The sequence below is a fragment of the Ambystoma mexicanum genome, chromosome 6p (genome assembly GCF_040938575.1).
Source record: "Ambystoma mexicanum isolate Mex_15411 chromosome 6p, UKY_AmexF1_1, whole genome shotgun sequence".
NCBI lineage: Eukaryota > Metazoa > Chordata > Amphibia > Caudata > Ambystomatidae > Ambystoma > Ambystoma mexicanum.
In genome coordinates, this window is record NC_090935.1 from 26,340,804 (window position 1) to 26,365,773 (window position 24,970).

General features: G+C 49.9%; 1 protein-coding gene across 2 annotated transcripts in view; it reads right to left on the reverse strand.

The window, feature by feature from the left end:
• LOC138511169 (uncharacterized) overlaps positions 1-24,970 on the reverse strand; it is a 296,224-nt gene that overhangs the window by 59,798 nt on the left and 211,456 nt on the right. The window lies entirely within an intron of this gene.

Here is a 24,970-nt window from a genome sequence, read left to right on the forward strand (position 1 = left end):
CTCACTCTTCTATTACTACTTCGCCCTTCCTCTTCTCTGACCATTCACTACTATATTTAACTTTTAATCCACCATCTCTGTTTATGCCACGTACAAGGTGCCGATTTCTTGGCCACAATCCGTTCTTACCCCCATTTTCAAGAAGGGAGATACTCAGGATCCGGCTAACTATTGGCCCATTGCTTTGATCGAATCGACTTGTAATGTCTTCTCCACACTGCTGCTTAGAGACCTGAATACCTATTTAGTGGAAACAAACATTCTATCTCGCTTTCAGGTAGGATTCAGGCAGCAAGTTGGAACCCCCTGCAATGCCACGCTAGTTAAACATCTGTTGCTTAGTGCCAAGGTTCCTCGGGGGCAGTATGTATATGGCCTCCCTGGATCTTTCACCAGCATTTGACTGTGTTGAGCGTGTTTTCCTTGGTTTGAACATGCCCCATAAATTGGGTTGTCTAGTGGCTGCATTGCATTACAATTCCACTGTTAGGATTTGCCTAAATAAGGAGGGCTTGTCACTAAACCCATTCAGGTTCCACTTGGGCAAAGACAGGGTTGTATACTGTCACCGACTCTTTTTAATCTGTATTTGTGCGACATAGAACATCTGTGGGAGAAGCCCGATTTAATTGTGGTAAGGCTGGGACACCTGAGAATTCACTGGCTGGCATCTGCGGATGGCATCAGCATTTTTTAATGGACTCCGCGGGGCCTTCATTGCAAACTCAGCATCTTTGCGGCGTATACCGCATGAATAATCTGACCATTAATGGAGCGAAATTTAAGGTGGTGATCCTCACGAAACTTAAGCACCCAAAGGTGATGCCATGGTGTCTGGGGGAGGATATCATTGAAAGGGTACCATCTATGCGTTACTTGGGGTACTATTTATCCAATATTGAGTCAATTGAAATGTGGCGATGTGTACTAGAGGCAAAGCTAATGCTGCTACTCTCTCACATGATGCGTATTTATTTGAAACTCCATTTCCAGTTTGCCTGCTCTCAAATACTATTTGGGCAAGATAGAACTGTTACTGTTGTATGGGTTAGACATGGCATGTGTAGAGCTTGGCGCCTGTCTGCCATGCAAAGGACCTTGTGGCTTGCCCTGTTAGTGCCCAATGGGATGGTTAGGCATGAACTCAACCTGATCTCATTATAGGCTAGATTACAATGGAGACAGTTATTGTCGTACTTCAAGTTTGTGTACAGATCTGAATCAGATTATGCTCAATTGTTCAGTTCCGCCTGTTAAAAGGTTTCAGGACAATATGGACAACTTATTGGCAGGAATTGGCTGAAATGTGCTGGAGCTAAAATGCAATCCCGACTTAGCATTACATGTTTTCACCCCTTTACCTTTTCTGTTGCAAAGCACTCTGGTTATGGAGATTGTTGGTGGGGACCCAGGATTGGTTCATAAAGGTAGTCTTAACCTACACCAATCCCTGTGGTCCATTTGGCTTTTGGGTAGATCATCTGAAGACTTCACAAAGAGTAGCAAGACGAACTCAGCATTGGACCCTGGCTGAAGATGCAGTATGCCTTACATCTTCCTCCAGTGAAGGAAGGTGAGGACCTCCAAGAGGGAAGCAAGGTCCCGCCTCTTAAACATCTTCCAGGGAACAAAGGGAGACACTGAATCCAGAGAAGCCTCCAGCAGCCCCAGAACCAGTACCCAGCCAGCACACAGCGTGCCCTGCTAGGCTATGCAGCAGGCTTCCTGGATACGAAGTGCCAGGAGGTCTCTGAAGCTACAACCAAGGAAAAGGCAGCTGCCTGCAACACACTCCACAGCTGTGGGCTGTCCCCCTTAAAGGATGACACAAGCCCAGTGAAGAAGCTAGGAGGATTGCATCAACAAGCATCTTCCGACATCTGCCTTAAAAGTACTTTTCGAGCCAGTCGAGCCCCTCAAGCTGCAACCGACTGCTCCACTGACTGTTGATATGCGGAAGTCGCTAAAGCCATCAGAGACGCCTCAACCAGTGCTTCAGAACCGCTGACCAGCACCGAGACAATGATTCCTAACCCTGAGCTGCCGTATAGAGCAGCCTGCAGCCAACCGACCAGCCTTGCTCACCAAACTGGTTGCCGCCTGATACCCACAGCTGTCTAACATCTTGAACTCTGTCACAGAAGCTGCAAAGCATCTTGAAACTGACTTGACCCTGTCCAGGACCAAGAACACCTACAAACACAAGGTACAATGTGGTCGAGTCCCTCTGGTCCTTATCCAAAGGACCCTACAGACATTCTATGACCCATTGCTCCCTTTGTATTGAAACCAAGTATTCTTGAACTATTGGGATTAATTACTGTACTCACTACCCTACTATCAGTATCCAGAGTACATCCCTTTCCTTCATGAAACCACCTGTCCTCTGTGTTCCCTTACAGGGTGGGCTGTATTTTGTAGTGTGCGTGGGCTGTATTTTGTAGTGTGCTTGAACGGTATGTTGTGATAAAAGTAAAGTAGATGTGTGTGTACAACCTTGACTGGACAGTCCCTTTTATCATTGGGTAATAATTGTATTTTCACTGTGTTGCAACTAACCAACGATCCACAACCTTTTGGAGATAAGCCTGCCGGTTTATAATGTCCTTGTGTTTCCAATGTGTTTAGATCCCTTCTGGTGTACTAGAGGTGTAGGGCTGATTGATGGTTTCAAAGCTGCTATTCATCCCTAGACCACTGGTCCCCCGAAGTCGATTTGTCACATGGGCACATGGGATGTCCAATCGTTCAGCGTTAAGGGTCTGTTCTGGGCCCCTTCCTATTCGAATTCTACACCTTCTCTCTCTCCAAACTCCTCCCCTACTTGTTCTTTCCGGCTCACCCATTTTCGAACGATTCTCAAATCTTCTGCCTTATCTGTCCTTTCAAATCACTAACTGCATATCTGCTCCTGTCTCTAGATGACACTGATGTGCCTTTGCCCTACTCTACGTATCACATCCCCCAAGGGTTGTGGTCTGCGGCATTCTCTTGAAGAGTGATCAGAAATGGCAGAACTTCATCCCTGCCACTGCTGTGGCTGCCAGGCTAAACCTCCTGGACACCTGTAAAAGCTGCCTCCGTCTCACCTTTCCCAAAACACCCATTGCTTCCTGAATCTGGGGCAGATGGGTTACTGCCTCTGCCTTTTCGTGGCTCTCTCTCTGCAATCCTCTGCATCTCTCAAAAAGAAACTGGATTATGCTACCTGCACATGGCACAACACCCCACAGTTCTCGCCTAGCTCGTGTACAACCTTCACATGGAGTGTGAAGATATAGAAGATGTCCCAGCTGAGACAGGCCCGAAACTGCCCCAAAGAATCCCATTCTCTCCCTGGAGGGGGTCGCAGAATCTTATAGGTCTGTCATTGACCCAACGGCCATTACCACTGGATCGCAGCCTTGAGATCACTGGTGCATTGAGGAGAGCCTGGTTAGCTTAAAACCAACAGTGACCTGGAGCTACTTTCTGATCCCCAGGCATTAACTTTGAATGTTTGAGAATGTAAACAAAGAATTATTATGGCACATCTAGGACACATTTAAATATAATGGATCATACATAATGAGCAGAAAGTGAAAGGGTGCATTGGCAGTGAAAGGTTTGTTTTTTGCAGTGTACTGTGTGCTCAATCCTCACTTTCCAGCCTACTGGGCAAAGAGCCACACTTGAACTGCTGCACAGAAAGGCACAGAACCACTCTTGGTACAAAGCTTTTGACAAATAACATCTGTTGCAATAACTACAGAGAACATGTGTAATGCTGTGTTTGTCCAATTTTAAAATCAAGCAAAATCCAAGCTTTGATACCTTTTATTGTACTGATAGAAAATAGTATGTTCAAATGGTAGATACATAAGCTTTCATCGCATGGGGTGGAGGTGGGGCAGATGACAAAATTCACAACATCTAATTTACATGACCATAAGAACACCTTTTAACTCCATTGGGTGCAGAAAGAAGAGCACGAGGAGCTCTGTCATGCAAGGCCCTTTTATCTACAGAGCAGTGCATTTGGTAAGAGGAAACCGACACATCCTCCAACCCACTGGAGCAGGAAAGAGGAAACAGGCACATACTAGAACCCACTGAAGCAGGAAAGAGGAAACCGACGCATCCTCCAACCCACTGGAGCAGGAAAGAGGAAACCGACACATCCTCAAATCCATTGGAGCAGGAAAGAGTGAACCGAAACACCCTCATAGCCACAGGAGCAGGAAAGAGGAAACCGACACATTCTCACACCCACTGGAGCAAGAAAGAGGGAACCCACACATCCTCACACCCTCTGGAGCAGGAAAGAGAGAACTGACACATTCTCACAAATACTGGAGCAAAAAAGAGGAAACCGATTCATCCTCACAGCCACTTGAACAGTAAAGAGGAAACCAACACATACTCACACCCACTGAAGCAGGAAAGATGGAAGCGACACATCCTCACACCCACTGGAGCAGGAAAGAGGAAACTGACTCATCCTCTCACCCACTGGAGCAGGAAAGAGGAAACTGAATCATCCTCACAGCCACTAGAGAAAAAAAGAGGAAACCGACACATACTTGCACCCACTGGAGTAGAAATGCAGAAACTAACATATGCTCAAATCCACTGGAGCAGGAAAGAGTGAACCGAAACACCCTCATAGCCACTGGAGCAGGAAAGAGGAAACCGACACATTCTCTCACCCACTGGAGCAAGAAAGAGGGAACCGATACATCCTCACACCCACTGGAGCAGGAAAGAGGAAACCGACTCATCCTCACACCTACTGGAGCAGGAAAGAGGAAACCGACTCATCCTCACAGCCACTGGAGCAGGAAAGAGGAAACCGAATCATCCTCACAGCCACTTGAGAAGGCAAGAAGAAACCGACACATACTTGCACCCACTGGAGAAGGAATGCAGAAACTGACATATCCTCATATCCATTGGAGCAGGAAAGAGGAAATTGACTCATCCTAACAGCCACAGGAGCATGAAAGAGGAAACTGACACATTCTCTCACCCACTAGAGTAGGAAAGAGAAAACCGACACATCCTCAAACCCACTGGAGCAGGAAAGAGGAAACCGACACATCCTCAAGCCCACTGAAACAGGAAAGAGGAAACCAACACATCCTCAAATCCACTGGAAAAGGAAAGAGGAAACCAACACACCCTATAACCCACTGGAGCAGGAAAGAGGAAACAGACACATACTTGCACCCATTGGAGAAGGAATGCAGAAACCGACATATCCTCATATCCACTGGAGCACGAAAGTGGAAATTGACTCATCCTCACAGCCACTGGAGAATGAAAGAGGAAACCGACACATACTTGCACCCACTGGAACAGGAATGCATAAACTAACACACACTCATAGCCACTGGAGCAGGAAAGAGGAAACCAACACGTCCGCACACCCACTGGAGCAGGAAAGAGGAAACTGACTCATCCTCACACCCACTGGAGCAGGAAAGAGGAAACCGGCTCATCCTCACAGCCACTGGAGCCGGTAAGAGGAAACCGAATCATCCTCACAGCTACTAGAGAAGGCAAGAATAAACCGACACATACTTGCACCCACTGGAGAAGAAATGCGGAAACTGACATATCCTCATATCCACTGAAGCAGGAAAGAGGAAATTGACTCATCCTCACAGCCCCTGGAGCATGAAAGAGGAAACTGACACCCACTGGAGCAGGAAAGAGGAAACCGACAAATCCTCAAACCCACTGGAGCAGGAAAGAGGAAACCGACACATCCTCAAGCCCACTGAAACAGGAAAGAGGAAACCAACACATCCTCAAATCCACTGGAGCAGGAAAGAGGACACCAACACACCCTGAAACCCACTGGAGCAGGAAAGAGGAAAAAGGCACATACTTGCACCCATTGGAGAAGGAATGCGGAAACCGACATATCCGCATATCCACTGGCGCACGAAAGAGGACATTGACTCATCCTCACAGCCACTGGAGCATGAAAGAGGAAACCGACACATACTTGCACCCACTGGAACAGGAATGCGTAAACTAACACATCCTCAAATCCACTGGAGCAGGAAAGAGTGAACCAAAACACCCTCATAGCCACTGGATCAGGAAAGAGGAAACCAACACATTCGCACACCCACCGGATCAAGAAAGAGGGAACTGAGACATCCTCACAGCCACTGGACCAGGAAAGAGGAGACCGACACATACTCGCACCCACTGGAGCAGGAAAGAGGTAACCGACACATCCTCACACCCACTGGAGCAGAAAAGAGGAAACAGACTCATCCTCACACCCACTGGAGCAGGAAAGAGGAATCCGACTCATACTCACAGCCACTGGAGCAGGAAAGAGGAAACCCCATCATTCTCACAGCCACTGGAGCAGGAAAGAGGAAACAGACACATACTTGCACCAACTGGAGCAGGAATGCAGAAACTAACATATCCTCAAATCCACTGGCGCACGAAAGAGGAAATCGACTCATCCTCACAGCCACTGGAGCATGAAAGAGGAAACCGACACATACTTGCAGCCACTGGAACAGGAATGCATAAACTAACACATCCTCAAATCCACTGGAGCAGGAAAGAGTGAACCAAAACACCCTTATAGCCACTGGAGCAGGAGAGAGGAACCCAACACATTTTCACACCCACTAGAGCAAAAAAGAGCAAACCAACACATTCTCACACCCACTGGAACAAGAAGGGGGGAACTGAGACATCCTCACAGCCACTGGAACAGGAATGCGGAAACTAATACATCCTCAAATACACTGGAGCAGGAAAGAGTGAACCGAAACACCCTCATAGCCACAGGAGCTGGAAAGAGGAGACAGACACATTCTCACACCCACTGGAGCAAGAAAGAGGGAACCCACACATCCTCACACCCTCTGGAGCAGGAAAGAGAGAACCGACACATTCTCACAAATACTGGAGCAAGAAAGAGAAAACCGATTAATCCTCACAGCCACTTGAGCAGTAAAGAGGAAACCAACACATACTCGCACCAACTGAAGCAGGAAAGATGGAAGCGACACATCCTCACACCCACTGGAGCAGGAAAGAGGAAACTGACTCATCCTCACACCCACTGGAGCAGGAAAGAGGAAACTGAATCATCCTCACAGCCACTGGAGCAGGAAAGAGGAAACCGAATCATCCTCACAGCCACTAGAGAAAAAAAGAGGAAACCGACACATACTTGCACCCACTGGAGCGGGAATGCGGAAACTAACATATCCTCAAATCTACTGGAGCAGGAAAGAGTGAACCGAAACATCCTCATAGCCACTGTAGCAGGAAAGAGGAAACCAACACATCCTTACACCCACTGGAGCAGGAAAAAGGAAACCGACTCATCCTCACACCCACTGGAGCAAGAAAGAGGAAACCACCTCATCCTCACAGCCACTAGAGCAGGAAAGAGGAAACCAAACCATCCTCACAGCCACTAGAGAAGAAAAGAGGAAACAGACACATACTTGCATCCACTGGACCTTGGAAGTTGCTGATCTATCTGGAGCGAGTGAAGCCTGTGAGTTAGTGTGACCTCAGCTCTACCCCGAGGCCTTCCCTGTATCTGCCAGGTGCTTGTTACAACGATAAAATGAGGGAGGGTGCTTTTTTAGACCCAATAACCTGCTGAATTAATTTTGTGGGGATGCATGACTTAGGCTCTTGGCTTCCAGTACAGGGAGAGCTTTGCCCATTTGTTGGTTTGGCACTATGGTGGCATAAACCACTTTGCCAACAACCATTATTACTGTAAAAAAAAAGGAGAAATGGGAGTTCGGGAGCAGTAGTGTATGGCGTTATCATGACCACATGCCGATGCTTGGCTGATGACATGGCTGAAGCAACAGCCGGCCTTCACCCTCTCGCTCACGTCTGCCGGCGTTCTGCTGTTGCCGGGGAGCTGTGTGGCACTCCCAAGTTGGAACAAATAAATGTACAAAAGCAGATGGCCAATCAGTTTCAGACTATGCTTAAGGTCTACAGCGGAGTGTTTTGTTTTCTGCTGTCTGCCAAGGTCCCGTCCGGTAGTGCCTCCCATGCGGATTTGGAGTACGGCTTCCCATAGATACTGATTTTAATGGAATGCCACCAACAATGGCTAGGTGATGGCTAGTGGTGATATTGGTTTGGCTAAATAGAAGGTATCTTTATTTTATTTCAGATTCTCCCTTCCTTCCTTCCTTCCTTCCTTCCTTCCTTCCTTCCTTCCTTCCTTCCTTCCTTCCTTCCTTCCTTCCTTCCTTCCTTCCTTCCTTCCTTCCTTCCTTCCTTCCTTCTTGTCCCTTCCTTTCCTTTTCTCCTTCCCCCTCTCTCTCCTCACTTACATTCCTTTTTTTCTTCCCCCTTTCTCTCCTCCCCTCCTTTCCTTTCTTCCATCTCTCCTCCTCCCTTCCTTTCCTTTCTTCCTTCCCCTTGAACTCTCTCCTCCCTTCTTTTCCTTCAGTCCTTCTCCCTCTCTCCTTCCTTCCTTCCTTCCTTCCTTCCTTCCTTCCTTCCTTCCTTCCTTCCTTCCTTCCTTCCTTCCTTCCTTCCTTCCTTCCTTCCTTCCTTCCTTCCTTCCTTCCTTCCTTCCTTCCTTCCTTCCTTCCTTCCTTCCTTCCTTCCTGTCCCTTCCTTTCCTTTTCTCCTTCCCCCTCTCTCTCCTCACTTGCATTCCTTTTTTCTTCCCCCTTTCTCTCCTCCCTTCCTTTCCTTTCTTCCATCTCTCCTCCTTCCTTCCTTCCCTTTCTTCCTTCCCCTTGCACTCTCTCCTCCCTCCTTCTCCTTCCTTCCTTCCTTCCTTCCTTCCTTCCTTCCTTCCTTCCTTCCTTCCTTCCTTCCTTCCTTCCTTCCTTCCTTCCTTCCTTCCTTCCTTCCTTCCTTCTCCCTCTCCTTCCTTCCTTCCTTCCTTCCTTCCTTCCTTCCTTCCTTCCTTCCTTCCTTCCTTCCTTCCTTCCTTCCTTCCTTCCTTCCTTCCTTCCTTCCTTCTCCCCATCTCTCTCCTCCTTTCCTTTCCTCCCTTCCTTCTCCCTCTCTATCCTACCTTCCTTTCCTACTTTCCTTCTCCGTCTCTCTCTCCTCCATTCCTGTCCACTCATTTCCTTTCTTCTTCCCCCTCGCTCTCACTCTCCTTCCTTTCTTCCTTCCCCCTCAACTCCCTTCCTTTCCTTTGTTCTTCCCCCTGGCTCTCTCTATCCTACCTCCCTTTCCCTTCCTTGGCTGTCTTCCTTTCCTTTCCTTTCCTCTCTCTCTCTCTCTCTCTCCCTCTCTCTTGCGCTCCCCTCCCTTCCTGTCCCTTCTTTTCCTTCCTTCTGCCCCGCTATCTCCTTTCCTTGACTCCCTTCCTTATCCCTCTCGCTCTCCTCCCTTCCTCTCCCTTCATTTCTTTTCTTGTTCCCCCTCTCCCTCTCTCACCTCCCTTCATTTCCCTTCTTCCTTCCCCCTCTCTCTTCCCTTCCTTTCCTTTCTTCCATCCCCCTTGCACTCTCTCCTCCCTTACTTTCCTTTCTACCCTCTTTTTCACACCAGCACCCCTCATCGTATCCTCCTTTAAAGCTTTCAACTCTGGTACCTATTAATGCAAAATACAAATAACTTCAGTAAACGCCCAAACTATTGGTATTGCCAATGCTTGTTTTCACGTCGCAGACAGGTGGCCATAAGTAGCGTGCTGCAGGGATACTTTGTGTCCCATTTTTCTATTTTTAAGTAACATTTGAGTTACTTTTCTGATGTGCACAAAACAGGCTTGTGGCAGTCAACAGATTGTCAACTCTATTCATGGTACACTGCTGGGCAGCTCTGTTTTTTAGCGTGAACATGTCTTTTTGAGTCCAATATATTCAAAATGGCTGCTCCACATAGTACACACCCTGTTCTCTGTGCAGTCTTGCTTTTTGGCCTTCCTTCTGCCCTCTCAGGTCAGAAATGACCATATATGGGCATGCACTTTGCGGTAGTCCTACACCGGACTCCGGGTTAGTCAGAAATTGCCATATATGGCCATGCACTGTGCGGGAGTTATGCACTGCACTCCCGGTTAGTCATAAATTGCCATATATGGGCATGCACTTTACGGGAGTATTGCACCACACTCTTGGTTAGTCAGAAATTCCCATACATGGGCATGCACTGTGCGGGAGTCCTGCACTGCACTCCCGGTTAGTGTTTTCTGTGCCCGAACTGTGGATTGGGACTGTCCAGTCTCAAACAATTTCCCAGACGGTGTGTGTCTGGTTGCTGAGCAGCCTGTGGCAGATCTGTTACCAGGACAGGACATCCTCTACCTGTGTGAACCTTGCTGGTCCTTACCATTTATGGTCAGAGTCTCCCACTGTCATAATTTGGGGTACAAGGAGGGAGTCTGGAGCCATTCTGTAGAGCTAACCACAGGATCCAAGCACCCAAAGCCAGATAGATGAATGCCACAAAACCACTGGGGAACTGCTACTACAGCCAGCATTGGTTGAAGCCAACCACCAGGTGGTAATCCTCTCCATCCAACTTGACTGGGAACACCAGAACCAGTTGCATTTCTACCTTGGGCACAGCAAGACCAACTAGTGTGAAGCCCTACTCTGCACCCATCACCATCCTAAAGTCGGATGATCTTCTGGGCCTGGAATCGGCGTGCACCCGTCAGGGACTGGACTGCTCTACTCCATGGGTGCCTTTGAGCCTTGAGACTGGAAATGCTGCAGACATCCCCTATGTATTGCTGGAACTTTACCTGCAATGCCTGAGGGAACCTCATATTGTATGAAATTTGAATTAAAACCACGTTTACCCTTCTTTGGCGTCTACTCTGAGTCCACCAACCATCTGAAGATGCTTTGAACCAGTGAAAGGGGAGACCTCTGCAGCAGAACCAACAGTTGGCCCTGTAATCCTGGGGGTATTGGCTTGTGTCAATTAGTGTCTGGGGCAGAGACTGAACCGCACCTTTTTCCACAGGAATACATTGGGCCGTAAAGCCTTATCTTCATAAGCAGCCACCTAACTGGGCCAAAGGCAGTGGAGCCTGCATCAGGAGCCGCGTCTGCTGTCACTTAGTAGATGAGGATTGGGAGTCTGTACACTTTTGCAGCTTAAATTCTACACAACACTAACTTTGATTTGAGAATTATTGGCACCATAGGAAAGGTGCTTGCCAATCAAGTGGCTAGAACAGCAGGTGAGAATACACATACTCCTACGTCCCGTCCCCTTTCCTCCATACTTGTGGGACATCTCTCCGTCCTGTGGGACGGGACCGGAGCATTTTGTAAAAAGCATCCAAATTTTTCCAAAAATATGTCCTTATTCTCTTTCCTGCGTGGGGCCTGGCACGCGGCCGTAACCCCGCCCACCTTGGCTCCGCCCCGCGCATCGCCCCTCAGTCCTTTTCTCCGCTCGATCGGGGCCGGACGCACTTGCATCCTCGGAAGATTTTCTTCCCTGTTTTCCTCTCTGGCTCTCGCTAGCGTTCGTCTTCTAGTCTGTCTATGTCTTTTAAAATAGACTTTCCAGACTGTTCTTCGTGTCATCGTCGCTTCGCGAGGGCGGATCCCCATCCTCTTTGTTTAGAGCAGGGGTGCACAACTGATTTTGACAGAGGGCCGAAAGTACCTTACATGAGGGCTATAGTGGGCCGAAAAGTAAATGTGGGCGGGGCGGTAGGCGGGGCGTGGCAGGAGGCTTTTTAAACCCCCAATTTGTACTAAACACATGGAAAAAGAATGTTTTTGAGGGGTAACGATTTTTATTTGCATTTCAAACTTACATTTTGTACTACACATTTTCCATTGTTATAATTTATTTCTATTTAGTTATTGTATCTCGCCTGTTTAATTAACTTATATATATTTTATTGACCCTAGATACACTATGCCCCATGGCACCCTCACCCCCAACCAAACACTATGCCCCAGGGCCCCTTTACCCCCAACCAAACACTATGCCCCATGGCCCCCTCACCCCCAACCAAACACTATGCCCCATGGCCCCCTTACCCCCAACCAAACATTATGCCCCATGGCACCCTCATCCCCCAACCAAACATTATGCCCATGGCCCCGTAACCCCAACCAAACACTATGCCCCATGGCCCCCTCACCCCCAACCAAACACTATGCCCCATGGCCCCCTCACCCCCAACCAAACACTATGCCCCATATGTCCCTCACCCCCAACCAAACACTATGCCCCATGCCCCCCTCACGCCCAACCAAACACTATGCCCCATGGCCCCCTCACCCCCAACCAAACACTATGCCCCATATGTCCCTCACCCCCAACCAAACACTATGCCCCATGGCCCCCTCACCCCAACCAAACACTATGCCCCATATGTCCCTCACCCCCATCCAAACACTATGCCCCATGGCCCCCTCACCCCCAACCAAACACTATGCCCCATATGTCCCTCACCCCCAAACAAACACTATGCCCCATGGCCTCCTCACCCCCAACCAAACACTATGCCCCATGGCCCCCTCACCCCCAACCAAACACTATGCCCCATGGCCCCCTTACCCCCAACCAAACATTATGCCTCATGGCACCCTCACCCCCAACCAAACATTATGCCCCATGGCCCCGTAACCCCAACCAAACACTATGCCCCATGGCCCCCTCACCCCCAACCAAACACTATGCCCCATATGTCCCTCACCCCCAACCAAACACTATGCCCCATGGCCCCCTCACCCCCAACCAAACACTATGCCCCATGGCCCCCTCACCCCCAACCAAACACTATGCCACATATGTCCCTCACCCCCATCCAAACACTATGCCCCATGGCCCCCTCACCCCAACCAAACACTATGCCACATATGTCCCTCACCCCCATCCAAACACTATGCCCCATGGCCCCCTCACCCCCAACCAAACACTATGCCCCATATGTCCCTCACCCCCAAACAAACACTATGCCCCATGGCCTCCTCACCCCCAACCAAACGCTATGCCCCATGGCCCCCTCACCCCCAACCAAACACTATGCCCCATATGTCCCTCACCCCCAACCAAACACTATGCCCCATGGCCCCCTCACCCCAACCAAACACTATTCCCCATATGTCCCTCACCCCCATCCAAACACTATGCCCCATGGCCCCCTCACCCCCAACCAAACACTATGCCCCATGGCCCCCTCACCCCCAACCAAACCCCCCAACTCAGCACACACACAAACATGCACCAATACAGACCCGAACCCCCACCCCCCAACTCAGCACACACACAAACATGCACCCATAAAGACCCGAACCCCCACCCCCCCAACTCCAAACCCCCCACCCCCCAACTCAGCACACACACTCTCAAGCATGCACCCATACAGACCCGAACCTCCCCACCCCCCAACTCAGCACACACACAAACATGCACCCATACAGATCCGAACCCCCCACCCCCCAACTCAGCACACACACAAACATGCACCCATACAGACCCGAACCCCCCACCCCCAACTCAGCACACAAACATGCACCCATACAGACCCGGACCCCCCACCCCCAACTCAGCACACACTCAAGCATGCACCCATACAGACCCGAACCCCCACCCCCCAACTCAGCACACACACAAACATGCACCCATACAGACCCGAACCCCCCACCCCCGAACTCAGCACACACACAAACATGCACCCATACAGACCCGAACCCCCCTCCCCCCAAATCAGCCCACAAACATGCACCCATACAGACCCGAACCCCCACCCCCCAACTCAGCACACACACAAACATGCACCCATACAGACCCGAACCCCCCACCCCCCAAATCAGCACACACACAAACATGCACCCATAAAGACCCAAACCCCCACCCCCCAACTCAGCACACAAAAAACATTCAAATCAAAACATTCATACACATCCAACACACATCCGACACACCCCCCCACCCCCGCATCTCAACATACACACAAAATACATTCAAATACAAACATTCATACACATCCGACACACCCCCCCACCCCCGCATCTCAACATACACACAAAAAACATTAAAATCAAAACATTCATACACATCCGACACACATCCGACACCCCCCCGCCCCCGCATCTCAACATACACACAAAATACATTCAAATACAAACATTCATACACATCCGACGCACCCCCCCACCCCCGCATCTCAACATACACACAAAATACATTCAAATACAAACATTCATACACATCCGACACACCCCCCCACCCCCGCATCTCAACATACACACAAAAAACATTAAAATCCAAACATTCATACACATCCGACACACATCCGACACCCCCACCCCCGCATCTCAACATACACACAAAATACATTAAAATCCAAACATTCATACACATCCGACACACATCCGACACCCCCCACCCCCGCATCTCAACATACACACAAAATACATTCAAATACAAACATTCATACACATCCGACACACCCCCCACCCCCGCATCTCAACATACACACAAAATACATTCAAATACAAACATTCATACACATCCGACACCCCCCCGCAACATACACACACAAACATAAAGCAAAACAAACCCGACACACAAACACAAACAGACCACTTACCGGAGACGTGCTGGAAGGCAGGTAAGCGCAGGTAAGCTGGAACGCTGGAATCTTACTACTGCTGGCGTGGTCCAAGGCTGAAATGCCTTCCGGCATCAAGCCTTATGGACCACGCCAGCCGTAGTGCTGGCCCTCCATTGGTGCAGCATACATGCATTACGTGGCTCGTAGGAGCGATGTGATGCGTGTGTGTGCTGAGCCAATGAGGGCCAGTGTTTTCACCGGCCCGGAAGACAACAAAGACTTTCCTAATGGAGGGTGGCCGCGGGCCGCCCTCCATTAGGAAAGTCTTTGTGCCTCGCGGGCCGGTCAAAAGGGCATGGCAGGCCGCAACTGGCCCGCGGGCCGTATGTTGTGCACCCATGGTTTAGAGTGTTTGGGTCCGGAACACCGTTGGGACTCCTGTTTTTACTGTGACTCCCTTTCGGTCCGGGCTCTTCAACGTCGGTTGGAACGGTGGGAGGAGGTGTTCCGACGCACTCCCCCATCTCATTTTCAGGCGTTCATCGACGAGAAGAAGAAACGCCCGGTAAGTTCTTTACTTTTCAGAGCACCCCGGCCGAGGGATACCTTCCCGGGTTCCTCTCGAGCCAGGAGGGGCATTGATTGCTCTGTCACCGGGGTTCGCCCTGAGGTGCCTGTCGAGCCTAATAATTCTACCGGAGTTTTCTCCAAGGGTCTCTGTAAGGGGCCTGTGTACACCGGAGTAACTTCCGAGGCCCCTCCTGTGGGGGCTGTGTGTAGACCCAGTTCTGCTGAGTCACAGGGTACCGGAGCTTGCTCTGAGGCCTCTCTTTCAGCTTCCCTCAAAAACAAGACCGGGGTGCGACCCGAGGCCTTGGCTGGGCTTGTGTTTACCGAACGGATGTTCAAGGCCCGTGCCGATAAGGCTATTACCGGGCCTAGGCCCGAGGTCCCTCGTACAGAGGCTAAGGCTATCAACAGTTCCAAGGGGCCGGGCAGGGCCCTGCCAGTGAAAGCGGTTTCTCACCGTTCCCGCTCTTGTGGTAATACCAGATCTGTTGAGGGGGCAAAGAAGCAAGGTTCTTCTTTTACCGGCAGTGCCGAGGTCCTTCCTTCGAAGGCTCAGTTGGCGGTTGGTATGTCACAGAAACATTCCAGGCCTCATAGTACCGGCTCTGCCGAGGTTCCTTATGTTAAGGCTAAAATTAAGACCCCTGATCCATCGACGGGGACCCCTGCCTCACTTCCTCACGTGCCGCAGTAACCCTCAGATGAAGACAAAATGGCGGCCGTTCCTGCCACGACCACGGCGGCCATTTTAGGTACTACCCCTACAACTACACCATCGGCCCCTGGTGTAGGGTTCGGTCCTTTGGGTGAACCTAAGGTCACTTGTGCGTATCCTTACCGGCCCGTTTATGATTGGAACACCCGGATGCTTCTTCCGCACAATGTTTCGTTGCCTGCAGGGGCGGCCCCTTTGATTTATGTGGATACGTCGGCGGAGGGCCCGGCGTGGCACCCTTCTCCGTTACGTCCCTGGATTTGTCCACCTCATGGGAGGCCTCCTCAGGTTCCGAAGCGATCTCCTGAGGACGCTTTTTTCGGTAAATTTCAAGCGCTTATGCGCACCGACCCCATGAGGGAGTATTTCAAAGGGCTTTTTAAGGAAATTTGTCCACCAGCGCCCCTGGCTCCACCCGTTCCCCTGGTGGTTCCGCCGGTGCCTCCTTTGCCCCTGGTGCCTGCCCCTGCTCTTCCGCCTTTGCCACCGTTGTCGCCAATGGACAAGGCAGTGCCTGACACGGTTCAGCAGGATCCTGACCTGTCAGATGACCCTCAAGGCGAGCAGGACAACAAGGACCTTCCCCGCTCTGTTAGAGCTTTTCATGACCGGGTACTGGACATGATGAATTTCTTAGAAGTTCCGGTTCCCGAGGCACCTGCTCCACAGGAGGGCGTGCTTTCTGGGGCGTTCACCCTGTCTCCTTTGGAGCGTACCAGCCTTTTCCTGCAGAAGGATGTTTTGGCCGAGGTCCGAAGAGTCTGGGAGAAGCCACACTCAGGACTTTTTGTCAATAAAAAGATTGACGCGAGGACAGGCTGTACTCTTCGGAGGAAGTGTCCTTGTCGTCTTGTCCGCCTCCCTCCTCCACATTGGTGGCTGCGGCCACGTTGCAGTCCAGACCTGCAGCATCCTCTTCCGCAACGGCTACTCAGGTCTTGGGAAAGGAGGACAAGCTCCTGGACTCCCTAGGGAGGAAAATCTTTGCCAATTCGGCCTTGCAGCTCAGGCAGGCCAATGCAGAATTGATTTTGGCGGGAGCTAACATGCGGATGTGGAAAAGTCTGTCGGAGTTTGAGGAGCACATTCCGGTCGAGAAGTTGGAAGACTTTAGAGATGGCCTTTCCGATGCCAGAGTCTTGGCCCAGGATCTCCTGGAGGCTGCGGCTCATCACGTAGACACCGTGGCTCGGGGCATGATGCTCGGGGTTGATACCTCGAGGCAAGCGTGGCTGCATGCCACTAAGTTTTTGAAGGAAGTGCAAGACAAAGTATTGGACCTTCCATTCGATGGTAAGGAGCTTTTTCATTCTTCTACTGATGTAGAGCTCACCAAAACCAAGGATAGCACTCAGACGGCTAAATCATTGTCTGTTCTGGTTAAAGCTCCTTTCAAACCTCAGAGACCGTTATCGCAGAGTCGACCTTCTTCTGGTTTCAGGGGCTTCCTCGACCGCAAATCGCGCAGAGTGGATACTCCTGCGGGGAATAACCGCCGTAGACAACAGCGTACACGGTATTTCTCCCGCCACTCAGCCTCTTCATCAGGTTCAGGTAGCACCGCCACCGATAAACCTGCCAAATGAGGGTTTTCCGCGCTCGCACGAGACCCCGGTGGGAGGGCGCATTGCGTCTCATTGGGAGGCGTGGCAGACCATCACAGAAGACAGATGGGTCTTGTCAGTCGCTAGAGCGGGCTTCTGCTTACCTTTACCCCCTACCCCACCCCTCAACCCTCCTTTTCAGCCGTTGGGCTCGCCCTCCCTCAACGCCGAGGTTCAGAAACTCCTGGACCTCAGGGCTGTGGAACCCGTTCACTTTGGGGAGCAAGGGGAGGGCTTCTACTCCCGGCTGTTTACGGTGCCCAAACCCAAACAGGCTGGCCTGCGCACCATCCTAGACCTTTCCCAGTTCAACCTCTTTCTACCCCAAGAGAAATTCAAGATGATCACGCCCAGCCAGATACGCTCCTCTTTGCAGATGGGCGACTGGCTCAGCGTAGTGGATCTTCAGAACGCGTACTGGCATATCCTGATTTGGGTTCCACACAGGAGGTACCTCTGTTTCTCTTTGGGAGAGGAGCACTTCCAGTTTCGGGTGCTTCCTTTTGGCCTCAGCTCGGCGCCGCGTGTCTTCACGAAGATGATGTCAGTGATTGCGGCCTATCTTCGTCTTCAGGGTATCCATGTGTATCCTTATTTGGACGATTGGCTTTTACGCAGCCCTTGTCCGCTGGCGGCAGCGGGCAACCTCCAGTCTCTCCTTCAGCTCCTGTTCCATCTTGGGCTGTCGGTGAACTGGCAGAAATCTTCCATGACGGTCTCACAGGACCTGATCTTCCTTGGTTTTCGTTGGAACACGATCGACTGCAGAGTATACCTGACCGGGGACAGAATGGCAGATCTGTTGGCCACGTGTCAGATGTTTGCGCAGTCGGAGAGCATGTCGGCCTGGTGGTTCCAGAGGCTTCTGGGCCTCATGGCCTCGTGTGTGCTGACTCTTCCTCTTGCTCGTCTCAAAATGAGACGGACCCAGATGGCTCTTCAGAGTTCCTGGCGTCAGGCTGTGGACCCGGATTCCAAACGGATAATGATTCCGGATTCCATGAGAGTGGACCTGGACTGGTGGTCATCTCTCAGCAATCTGTCTGGGGGCGCAGGGTTTCATGGGACCCGGTCCCTATGGTGACGATCACGACAGACTCCTCCCTCCTCGGGTGGGGTGCGACGTTAGATCTCCTTCAAGTCTCGGACCTCTGGTTGCCTCAGGACAAGCTCCTGCACATAAATCATTTGGAGCTTCTGGCGATTTTCTTGGCGCTCAGGGCGTTCAGACCGGTCATTGTCAACAAAGTGGTCCGCATAAGAACGGACAATGTGGTGTATATGTATTACATCAACAAGCAGGGGGGAACGAAGTCTCCCCCCCTCGTGGACCTGTCCATCCAGATATGGGAGTGGGCCGTGCTTCATGGTGTCAGGCTGATAGCAGTACACATCCCGGGCCAGCTGAATGTCACAGCGGATGCCCTCAGCCGGCGGACAGTGGTCAGTTACGAGTGAGAGTTGAAGGCAGAGTTCCTCTCATGGATTTTCTCACGTTGGGGCACACCAGAGGTGGACCTCTTCGCTATGGCAGCAAACAAGAAGCTTCCTCAGTATGCCTCCAGGGGGGGGCTGGGAGCCTCCTCTCTGGGGATGCTCTCGAGGTTCCATGGCACAACATGAGAGCTTACGCCTTCCCGCCTCTGCCCCTAGTCCATCGGGCAATTTGGAAGCTGAAGAACTCTGTGAACTGTTCGCTTCTACTCATAGCCCCATGGTGGCTGGCCAGGATTTGGTTCTCAGAACTTCAACACTCGGTGTATCCGCCGATCAGGTTACCAGTAACTCCCGATCTTCTTCATCAGGGGGAACAGCAGATGTGGCACCCCTCCCCACAATCGCTCAGCTTGGCGGCATGGTGCCTGAGTTCAAGTCTTTGCACGTCCACCTCAACTAAGTTATCTTTGTATGTTCTCATCAGTTGTATGGTAGATTGAAATTTACAATGGATAACAGAGACGTTGGTATTCACACAAGTCAAAGGTTCAATAAATTCAAAATCCTCAGATTTTAAAACTCTCAGTTGAGGAATTGAATGCAATCTAGTGAGGAATTCAGTTCTCGTGAGCCAGTCAGATTCATTCTTTTGATAAAGGTTCTTAATGTTACACATATTTCTCTTAATCCCTGCCTGGCCCATATCTGCCTCCTTCACTGTTAAATTGGCATTCTCTCTTGTGGGGGAGGTCATACTTCTACTGCGAGGAGTAGAAGAGATTTTGTCAGGGTCTTCTTCCATAAATGAATCAGGAAGCACAATAGAGTTTTCTGCTACACTATTAGCTTCGTTGGTCTTCTCAGTGATCAACCAGCTTGTTAAGCGCCCCTCTTTTACCAACTTTCGTTTCTTTGCACGTGTCGCTTTTTTCTTGGCTTTTTTTGTAGGCTTGATGGGTGTAGCAGTTGATGGGGGTTTTGAGGCCACAACACACGGTCTCTTCCTCGTAGTTGCCCTTCTAGCCATTCTCCTCTGTTTACGAGAGAAACAAATCTCAGAGTTTGTCAGATCCTCGATTTCCTGGACCGAGTTCTCATTATTCTCTGGCTCTGCCTCCACCATACCAGCCGCAATTGAAAGATTATTTTCCGCATCATCAGTCTCGTTGCAGTTAGCCTCATTTGCCGCCGTCATGTTAATGGTGTTTTCAAGAATACGCCCACACATTTTTAGTAATATTTTCAGCACAAATTGCAGTGACGCCACGGAGGCTTGTAACTCTTTGAACCCACCCGTCAAGGTAAAGGTGTCATTGGCAGGATCCATTCCAGACTGGTCCACCAATGCCTCCAAATTTGTTGAGGCAGACAACCTAGCTGCCATATTCAATGGTTGCATCAAATTAGGTGACAAAGTATTAGGTACATGCACTTCCGGGATTTTCATTACTACAGGAGTCATCTGCCTTTGTATTGAGAGACACATATCCAGGAGGGAATTATTGTCTATCTCTCCACTACTGGTATGCTCCAGAGAATGATTGTCCAAATCAATGGGTGGTACCACATACTGTTCCTGTGTCAGGTTGCCCTCTGCTGGTGGGTTGGGTTGAAAGAAGGAAATAATAGCTCCCGTTGTTACAGGGAGAGATTTTTTACTTTTACTATTACCCCTCTTATTATCAGTTCCCACAGGTAGTACTTCCTCTTTGGCATTGCGCAGATTATAACCGGCCCCCGCAGAACAGGTATCATTGGTTCCAAAAGTTTCCTTAAGTAGTCAGGAGGATTAAAAAAGAAAAAAGAAAGTGCTCTTCTATAAAGCACCAGATTTCAACTGTTTCAGAGCACAGGATGTACTGGCTAAACACCGTACTTAAATCAGCCTTGTGTAGTAGGTGGGTAGTAGGTGGGTAGGGTGGGTGGCCCGCAGAGCAGGGTATGGGCTGGTGGCCGCTCAATGCTGAATTTGACAGGTGCGCAAAGTATCCTCCATTTTGGGATCCCCAGGCCCTGCTATTGGAATCCATTGATTCCGGATGGAAAACAAGATGGCCCCTGTGGCCTCTTGCTTTCTATTGCCTGTTACCTTGTTTTCCCAAAGTCCTGGGAAGCCCTGCCTCTGTCCTTTCCCCCTGACTGGCTGTTAGGTGGAAGTTCCATATATGGTGTTGTTGTGAAGTCCAGGCCAGACGGGCTGGAGCCTTCCCAGTGACTGTATAGGGGGGGGGGTACACCCTGTGGGTGGGACCTGGGTGAATGGAGTGTGTTACCAATAGGCACTTCTTGTTGTGGATGTCTAGTTTCTGGTGTTTCACACAATGACTGAGATAGCACTGTCCGAAACTGGTATGAATGCAGTGTGTAGTGTTGAATGACTGGGTACTTGTCCCAATAGACATTCCTTGTCTTGAGTGTCTGAGAGGGAGGAGAATGGCCTGAATGCACTGTATGCCTGATTGGCTGACTGACTGCTGAATGCCCTTCTGAGTGATTTGTTGCCTGAGTGTGACCCAGCAGAATGAATGAGAGATCAACTAGTATATCTGGGGGCCTCCCACTGCTAGAATTCGTTCAGAAGCTGGAGTTGAAACTGACCTTGAAACTGGAGCTGAATCTCGAAGCCGAGCCTGAAGAAGAAGGTTGACTGCTGTCTCCCTTCACCGAAATCTGAAAGCCACCGAGCCGTCGAGACTGATCCAAGAGAGGCACTGCGTGCTCCAAGGGACCATCGAGCGCTGCTGACCTTCGCCGAAGCTCCCTTGAAGTCAGACCCTCGACAGGCTGCCGACCGGAGACGGGGACCGCCGAGGAGAACAAAGATAAGCACCGGACATTCCGTCCACCGCTGTCGACCAGGGTTCACAGGTTTGCTATAACTGCTGGAGGCCCATCGAAGCCGTGTTGCACAGAAGAGGGGACGGCTTGACGCTGTGCCATCGATGACCGGAACTGCACTGCTGACCACCTTATCCCGCCGGAGAAGGCCAAGCAGTTGACGCGCCGATGAGCATATGGCATTGCGTTTCCCGCCACCCAAAGATCATAGAGACGCTGGCTGACTTGACATCCTTGCTGGGCCACAGTTCTTCACAAACACTTTGCGGTCCTGAACTATTGACATCGAGGTGCCCCGCACGCCTCTTCCTTGCAGGACATCTTCTCTCCGTCGTCGACGAGCACCGCTGGGACCGAAGCTGCCGCCTCAATGCCGAGTTCACTTTCTTTGAGGGATCTCGACGATCCGTGGCTCCTGCTTTAAAGGGAGCCGCTCAAGAAAGATCCGCCGATGAGTCATCGTTGAACTCTGCTATTCCAGGTACATTGGGGTGGTAGAATTATAGAAGTTAATAAGACTTATTGAACAATATATGGACTGGGCTTGTAGTGCATGTTTATTTTATAGGTTGCCCAGGTGGGGGATCTCCACACCGAACTGTGTCTGGGTAACGGGGCCAGTATTCTGCCAATTGTTCTAACCAACTGCTTTCCTCCTATGTCTATTGTTGGTTACCTTTATTAAGTGATTTGTGTGACATTTAACCAGAGTACAGTTGATGCACTTTAATGAAATCTCATAATAATTGTGGTACTACTTAGAACTGTATATATTTGCCATTGTAGATTTACTGAGCACAAAGTGAGTTATTGTGATTGTGTATATAACCTTGAACTTTAATTATATAAAGATTGTGTTTTAACTAATACAGTGTGTGGACATTCCTTTGTGTGTGCTTGGGGACTACACTATACTTAAGAACCAGCGTGCATCACCTCCTGAAAAGCTAGGCCTTGATTGGTCATCCATTGCTACCAGCAATAGAGAATCTTGGCTGGGGTCCTAGACACCCCTCTCCAGTCCTTTACACCATTGAGAGTTTGGTTAGACACAAGTTTAAACCTTGCTGCATCACTAAATTGGCTTCCCAGAATCACTCACATTCTGAAGACGGATCTATCGGACGCAGTACCTTCTGCTTGGTGGAAAGGCATAGCGCAACCACTTTCTGTAGATGGATCTAGCTGGCACCACTGAATAAAGGCAAAGGAGCATCAGACATGGTTCCTTCTGCTCAGTAGAAACCAAAGCTTCACCACTTTCTGAAGTAGGATCTAGCTGGCACCACTGAATAAAGGCAAAGGAGCATCAGACATTGTTCCTTCTGCTCGGTAGAAACCAAAGCTTCACCACTTTCTGAAGTAGGATCTAGCTGGCACCACTGAATGCAGGCAAAGGAGCATCGGACATGGTTCCTCCTGCTCAGTAGAAAGGCAAAACCTCACCACTTTCTGAAGATGCCTCTAGCTGGCGCCACTGAATAAGGGCAAAGGGCAAAGGAGCATCCGACATGTTTCCTTCTGCTCAGTAGAAAGGCAAAGCTTTACCACTTTCTGAAGATGCCTCTAGCTGGCACCACTGAATAAAGGCAAAGGGCAAAGGAGCATTGGAAATGGTTTCTTCTGCTCGGTAGAAAGGCAAAGCCTCACCACTTTCTGAAGATGGAACAAGCTAGCAACACTGAATAAAGGCAAAGGAGCATCAGAAATCGTGACTTCTGCTTGGTAGAAACCAAAGCCTCACCACTTTCTGAACATGTCTCTAGCTGGCACTGCTGAATGAAGGCAAAGGAACATCAGACATGGTTCCTTTTTCTCAGTTGAAAGGCAAAGCCTCACCACTTTCTGAAGATGGGTCTAGCTGGCACCACTGAATAAAGGCAAAGGAGCATCGGACACAGTTCCTTCTGCTTAGTAGAAAGGCAAAGCATTACCACTTTCTGAAGGTGGATCTAGCTAGCACCCCTGAACAAAGGCAAAGCTACATTGGACACGGTTCCTTCTGCTCGGTAGAAAGGTAAAGTTTCCCCACTTTCTGAAGGTGGATCCAGCTGGCACCACTGAGTAAAGGTAAAGGAGCATTGGACATGGTTCCTTCTGCTCAGTAGAGAGGCAAAGCTTCACCACTTTCTGATGATGGATCAAGCTGGCACCACTGAATAAAGGCAAAGGAGCATTGGAAATGGTGCCTTCTGCTCAGTAGAGAGGCAAAGCCTCACCACTTTCTGAAGATGGATATAGCTGGCACCACTGAATAAAGGCAAAGGAGCATCGGACACAGTTCCTTCTGCTTAGTAGAAAGGCAAAGCATTACCACTTTCTGAAGGTGGATCTAGCTAGCACCCCTGAACAAAGGCAAAGCTACATTGGACACGGTTCCTTCTGCTCGGTAGAAAGGTAAAGTTTCCCCACTTTCTGAAGGTGGATCCAGCTGGCACCACTGAGTAAAGGTAAAGGAGCATTGGACATGGTTCCTTCTGCTCAGTAGAGAGGCAAAGCTTCACCACTTTCTGATGATGGATCAAGCTGGCACCACTGAATAAAGGCAAAGGAGCATTGGAAATGGTGCCTTCTGCTCAGTAGAGAGGCAAAGCCTCACCACTTTCTGAAGATGGATATAGCTGGCACCACTGAATAAAGGCAAAGGGGCATCGAGCACAGTTCCTTCTGCTCAGTAGAGAGGCAAAGCTTCACCACTTTCTGAAGATGGTTCAAGCTGGCACTGCTGAATAAAGGCAAAGGAACATCAAACCTGGTTCCTTCTGCTCAGTAGAAAGTCTCAGCTTCATCACTTTCTGAAAATGGTTCTAGCTGATACCACTGAATAAAGGCAAAGGAGCATCAGACACAGTTCCTTCTGGTCAGTAGAAAGGCAGAGCTTCACCACTTTCTGAAGTTGGATCTAGCTGGCACCACTGAATAAAGGCAAAGCTGCATTGGACACGGTTCCTTCTGCTCGGTAGAAAGGCAAAGCTTCACCACTTTCTGAAGTAGGATCTAGCTGGCACCACTGAATAAAGGCAAAGGAGCATAAGACACGGTTCCTTCTGCTCATCATAAAGGCAAAGCTTTACCACTTCCTGAACATGGATCTAGCTGGCACCACTGAATAAGGGCAAAGCTGCAATTAACCCGGTTCCTTCTGATCAGTAGAAAGGCAAAGCTTCAGCACTTTCTAGAGATTGATGTAGCTGATATAACTAAATAAAGGAAATGGAGCATTGGACACAGTCCTTGCTGGTCAGTCGAAAGACAAAGCTTCACCACTTTTTGAGGATGGATCTAGCTGGCACCAGTGAATAAAGA